This window comes from Macrobrachium rosenbergii, chromosome 26, assembly GCF_040412425.1.
Source record: "Macrobrachium rosenbergii isolate ZJJX-2024 chromosome 26, ASM4041242v1, whole genome shotgun sequence".
Taxonomy (NCBI): domain Eukaryota; kingdom Metazoa; phylum Arthropoda; class Malacostraca; order Decapoda; family Palaemonidae; genus Macrobrachium; species Macrobrachium rosenbergii.
Genome location: NC_089766.1, coordinates 14,896,008 through 14,902,449, shown reverse-complemented (window position 1 = coordinate 14,902,449; position 6,442 = coordinate 14,896,008). Strand labels below are relative to the sequence as shown.

At 39.0% G+C, this 6,442-nt stretch overlaps 1 protein-coding gene across 20 annotated transcripts in view; it reads left to right on the top strand.

Annotated features, from left to right (window-relative positions):
* Positions 1-287: 287 nt before the first annotated feature.
* LOC136853070 (blood vessel epicardial substance-like) overlaps positions 288-6,442 on the top strand; it is a 194,612-nt gene continuing 188,457 nt past the window's right edge. For 9 of the 20 annotated variants that reach the window (XR_010857315.1, XR_010857314.1, XR_010857317.1 and 6 more), the window contains exon 1: positions 288-1,717. The gene's annotated coding sequence lies outside the window, so the exon portion shown is untranslated. The remainder of the gene's footprint in view (positions 1,718-6,442) is intronic. The other 11 variants (XR_010857329.1, XR_010857322.1, XR_010857328.1 and 8 more) reach the window with 3 other exon arrangements.

Here is a 6,442-nt window from a genome sequence, read left to right as displayed (position 1 = left end):
TAACCCAGAGAATTCTGTGAAAACAGACAGAAATATACAAACGTCCGGAAACACATTGGCAAATAGTGGCCTGGCTCAGAAACAGACGAGAACAAATAAGAATAAAAAAGAGAAAAATCTACCTAAAACCTGGAAATAATTCAGTGAACGAAACAGACAAGTTTCGGGAAATAGCTGTCGAACGCACAGACACACTGACAGGTTGCGAGAACCCAGGGGCGCCTTCCCCACCCCCATCCTCCCTCGCCCCCCTCCCCCAACCCTTCTGCCTCTCCTGCTGTGCCGACATTCCCCGAGCGTGCTCTGCCCTTACCATATTGATCACTCCCAGCTTCGTATACGAGGTTTCTGGACTCTGCAGATGATTGCCGTGGTTACAGCCGATCTAAAGGGACCCATTTTTTATTTCCTCTGATTTCCCTCCGTCGAGATCAACCGTCTTTTATTTCTTGCCTTGAATAAATTTGAATCCCAGACACGTAATCAGTGCCATTTTGCGCCACTGAAATTCAGTTTCGGCGACTTCATCCACGTCGAAAGATCGAGGAGAGCTTCGCTGAAGTTCATTTTTATTTTTTGCAAAAAATGATGAAAGCAGGTAACCGGGTCCAATATTTTATTGTTGATGCTTTTGTAGGAAGCCACTGCGTGTGGGTCATTTTATCGTGATGTGTGTGTGTGTGTGTCAGCCTGGTATAATATCTTTCTCGTCATGCAGGCTAAATGGTTATCGTTATTATTTCACTTTTTTCAGTGTGTGCAGGTGAGAGGGGAGGAGCCCTTGCTGTAGGAGTAAGGGATCGTTTGGCTGGGTCGGGGTAATGGGAGGGGGAGGGAGGAGGTCATGCGCCGTACGACAGTTTGGACGGAGTTTGGTGGCAGCAAGAGAACCTAGAAACTGCTATCAAGCCCCAGTCCACCGCGCCCTCAGTCAGACTATTTTTGACGGCCGTGTCGTGTTGTCAATCTCGGAAAAAGATCCACCATAACTTCTTCCCAACCCCAGCGGATTTTAGGCCTATTCGCAAGCTTCGATTCGCATCAGTTTAGTCGCCGGCACACTCTTGCGCTTACCTTAGCCTTCAAGTACAAGATCCCACAGGGCGAGACAACAGCCAGACGGCGGTTTTAGTCGTATATGCCAAAGACGACCTTGCTTTGTCGTTGGTGGGTTACGACCTGGCTTATTTTTTTTGCGACCATCGTAGCGATGAGCAGTTCGTCACCAAAGGGTCGTCATGTGTGAGCTTGACTGACCTGTTGCTATTAGTGTGGGTGTCACTTTAAGGAAAGACTTATTTTTTTTATAGCACGCTTGGGTACGGCGGCGTACTGACAGAAAGGGTACGGCTCCCTTAATACAAGGTGCATCATGCGGCGTGCGTTTCTATGTACTGCAAGGCACGGCCTGTCATTTTCTTTATCTTATTATTTAAATTGATCTCACGCCGTGAGATCCGCTAAACTAGCTGCGTTAGAGGAGACGCAGCCCATGGGCCGTCTGTTGTGAAATATTCGAAAAAACAAAAAAAAGTCTTTGTCCCTGTTGCCTTAAAGATGGATGTGCTTGCAGCTGGTGGATGTTGTGCAACAGAAACGCATAAGATGGAAGGGTCGTTGAATAGTGTAGTTTAGCAGTAAAATTAACCAAAAGAACACTGAAGAATCCTCCGCTAATATGAAGACACTGAGGCCAAACAGAGTGCACAAGCCTAGGGTGAGTTTTTGAAGCTTAGTACTATTGCACAGTAGTCACACGTTGATTAGTCTTAGGGTAGCATTTCCCTACCTTTATTATTTCCTATTTAAGACATTTTCTTTTCAACCTAGAGCAATTTTAATACATAAAATGTATGTGTATTGGATAAGATCCGTCTTTAGTCATGCATATTGTTTATCATTGTAGTCGTACTGCGGTGTGAGCTCCTTGTAATTTCCCATAGGCCTAGTTGCAATATTTTTGCTGTAATGGTAGAAAGCTGTATGTAGTCCATCTTCGGTTAATTGCTCTGCTGTACTTAAACGTACGGTGCATTTCTGTACATCTTAGAAACACCTATACTAGTAGTGATAAATAACACTGAATACTGTTTAACCACAGTAAATCCTTCATGGCAGTACGGTAAAGTCGGCAGCTGTAAGAAGCTGTAGGCCTAATAGCTTTCTGTACAATCCATGTGACATTCTACGGTGTAGTACTGTACTGGTTTTGTAATTGTCTGTAAATTGATCGTTTATTATCGTTGCTGGAATCTGCGTCCTATACTGAGTTTATTTGAATTAGCCTATACTAATTACATTATAATGTCTTATGTGAAATGAGCTGTATTAAGTACGGTATACTCTGTCTCTCTCCAGAGTGAGGAAAGCTTTCATGAGAAATTATATACATATATGCAGTTTATATATATGCATGTATATAATATAATTCAACGTTATGAGTCTCTCTCTTTCTCCCTCTCTCTCTCTCAAGTCTTGTTTTTTGCTTCGATACTCATACTCTATACATACATACATACATACATACATTATATATATATATATATATATATATATATAATATATATATATATATATATATATATATATATATATATATATATATATATATATATATATATATATATATATATATATATATATATATATATAGTGTGTGTGTATCAAAGCAAAAACAGGAATACTCATATATATATAAATTTTATATATATATATATATATATATATATATATATATATATATATATATATATATATGAATGAATGAATGAAATACACATACATATCCATCGCACAAACCAATCGTTCATGCAAGTGTGAGCTCACATTAGATCATGTTTGCTGTCGGGTAAGTTTCATGTACTACAGCTGGCAGTAAATCGAGAGAAGCTTTATCGGACCATAACAAAGGATTCTCCATCTGTAGGGTTCTAGGGAGCTCTTGATTGGTGAGCATTTATATCATGCTTCGGCCGTAGATGTTGTTTTGTTTGTTTGCTTTGGAATTGGCTTTTGGTTTTATTTTTACGTTGTGTACTTATTGGTTTTATTTCGTTTATTTTTAAGGGTTTTAAACGGATTTAATGACAAATTTACATTTGAAATCTTTTTAATCGAATCATGTAGGGTACTCGTTTGTACGTTTATGTAAGTATGTATCTATGTATGCACTGGTATTTATATTGTATATGCCGGTAATATAGATGTATATAAGTACAATCATAATTTATATATGTATGTTATTATATATATATATATACGTGTGTGTATCAGCTTGGGAATACAATATGGTAATATAAGTACTTTATTCCTTTAGTTTATTTTCATGCCGGGAGTCCATGAAGTGAACTTGCCATTTATACGTCCACTTATTTTCGAAGTTGCTGAATAATTCATTGCGTATGAGCGTAAACAGTAGAATCTAATCCCCGACGGAAGTGGAATTCACGCCTGACAATTTCCAAAAGGAAGATTTATGGGAACCCGGAAAAACGGAAATCATTATTCACTGTCATGAGGAGTAATTCAGAACTCGTTGTTGGAGTGTTATGGTTTCGAAATAGTTGGATAGTTATGTAACGGGGAGATGGATCTTTGTGAGAAGCTTCGTACAAATTTATTGATGTTGGGCGGTGTACAGTACTTTGGTTTTTCTATGCCGTTTCCTGTTTACCATGGCTACCATGGCTGTGAATAGTCTAGGGCAGTGGTTCTCAATCTTTTTTTAGTGATGGCACTCTAACTAATGTAATCATTACCGCGGCACCCCTTCTTCACCATCCCACCAAATCGCATGAATTAATATATATATATAATCATACATACATATATATAAATATATATATATATATATATATATATATATATATATATATATATATATATATATATATATATTTGAGTAGACAAAATTATAATAATTATATGAAGTCTTCTGGTAACTTTATTTATTTTTACAAATGTTCATTGAGATGATCAAGCCAAGACAAAATTCACGACAATCTTGCGGCACCCTTAGGCACTGTCTATGGCACCCCAAGGTGCCACGGCACCCAGTTTGAGAACCACTGGTCTAGGGTTTGCGTTTCGAGCTTGAAGGTACACTCGGCACACTTCACATCTTTTGTATAAGCTTTGATTCATTTTTTTCTTTCATTTTCATCTGCTACCCATGTGTTAATTATATATGTTAATAGTTTCTGACATTCTTTAGCTTTTTATCTACTCTTCCTGGTTTGTTATGGATTCTCTCCGGGAACAATCAAAGAGTTTTGGGAAGCAGCAGCTTCCCGCTGTTTGTGAAAGAAAACAAATGATGAAATATTTCATTAACTTATGATTTGATTGATTCCAGTATGTAACATAACTTAGCAGAGGATCTATTCAGTTACATAAAACTTACATTTGTTCTCTGTGAGACCTCATCCGGTCTGTCATAGAGAAATTAAAAATTTCTGGAGCTTTCATTTTGACCTAAGAAACGCCCAGTCTAACTTTACATAGGCTCACTAAAACATCCTTACACTTTTAATTCTACTTTGATTTCCCCATAACGACCTGAACACGGCATCCAAGATGCCCTAATTTTCGTAGGCTTGTTTTAGCTCGGTAGTATTGCTGGCGACAAGGCATTGTAGTCTTAAGGTAAAATCCTACTCAGTGTTTTGATATTTTCACTGGCGTAGGACCTTACCTCCCTGTAAGCAAGCGATGGGGGGTTTTGGGGGAGGGCATAGCTCTAGCTCCTGAATCATCAGTGGCCAATACTTTGGTTACGTGGACCTCACGTGGGTGCATGGAGAAGAGTTCTGGTCGTGTATCATATGCTTGTTTTATGATTCGTCTCTAGGTGCATTATGCACCAATGCAATAACTTGCCCTTTGCCTCTAGTGCACTTTGGTGACCTTAAATTAGGAAACCCAAAATGTCCTGGGTTATTTTGGCTACAAGGTATCACCTCCTAATCTAATATGGCACATCCAGAACATCTCAAAAATGCTATTTTTAACACATGGTATACAAAAACTCCTACGATTTTTAATTCCGCCAAAAGACCCAGCCTATTCTAGTCTAATTTAACTAAGGGTTTCCAGATATATCTAAGACTTGGAATTTCCCTTAAAGACCCAACCTAACCTAACAAAACCAATTCTTTGTGATCATTCATCCAAGTACTGACCAGACCTTAAGTTGCTTCTTTTTGTTTTGTCAAGCATTTGATCTGGGAAAGATAGTCTTTTATCTTTGCATTAGTCTCTGTGTGTTTTTATTTGGCTACTTGCGTGCGTCCTGACGTCAGACTATTGTTTATTTTAAGTTACTATTTATTTATTCTACTTCTTCTTCTTCTTGGTTCAGTCCCTAGTTGGGGTTGCTGTTTTTAATGAGCCTCCTTCAGCTGTTTTTATTTTGAACTCCTCGTTTAATTATAGTTTTTGGCAGATATTTTATGGATGGAGGCCTTCCTGACTCCACCCACCCAGTTTATCCGGGCTTTGTACTGGCACTGAGTTGGGATGCCGCCCCCCGTCCCTGCTGACGTGGCTAAGTTTAATGTGGCATTTACCGATTTTTATATATTGTTTTGTTTATTAATATGTCATTTATTTATACATTCGTCTATTGATCAGTTAGTTTTTATACATGCATTTAGCACTACAAAATCATCCGTTTTGGTACATGTACGCGTCGCCTCGTCTTTGTAGCGCTGAGTCAGCTTTTTATCTCTCGTGTCATTTTTCCCTTCTCGGTTCTCTGTGTATGAAAATATCCTTTGTTGACGACAATACCTGTTTCAACATCCTTTAATATCCGAGTCGGGAAGTTTGTCGCTGAAATACTGTGCGATCAGAACAGCAACGTCAGATTTCAGAGAAATCGTCAGGGGGAGGATTCCTCGCCAGATCGCGAGTAGATCTTGCGAGCTACGAGAAATCTTGTCAGATCACGAGTAGATTTTTTCGAACTACGAGGAAATCTTGGCATATCGCGAGTAGATCTTGCCAGCTACGAGAAAATCTTGACAGATCACGGGTAGATTTTTTCGAACTACGAGGAAATCTTGTCAGATCGCGAGTAGATCTTGCCAGCTACGAGAAAATCTTGTTAGATCACGAGTAGATTTTTTCGAACTACGAGGAAATCTTGTCAGATCGCGAGTAGATCTTAACAGCTACGAGAAAATCTTGCCAGATCACGAGTAGATTTTTTCGAACTACGAGGAAATCTTGTCAGATCGCGAGTAGATCTTGTCAGCTACGAGAAAATCTTGCCAGATCACGGGTAAATTTTTTAGTACTACGAGGAAATCTTGGCAGATCGCTAGTAGATTCTGCGAGTTACGAGGATATCTCTTGGCAGATCGCGAGTAGATCTTGCAAGCTATGAGGAAACCCTGTCAGATCGTAAGCAGTAAGTAGATCCTGGGAGCTACTAGGAAAT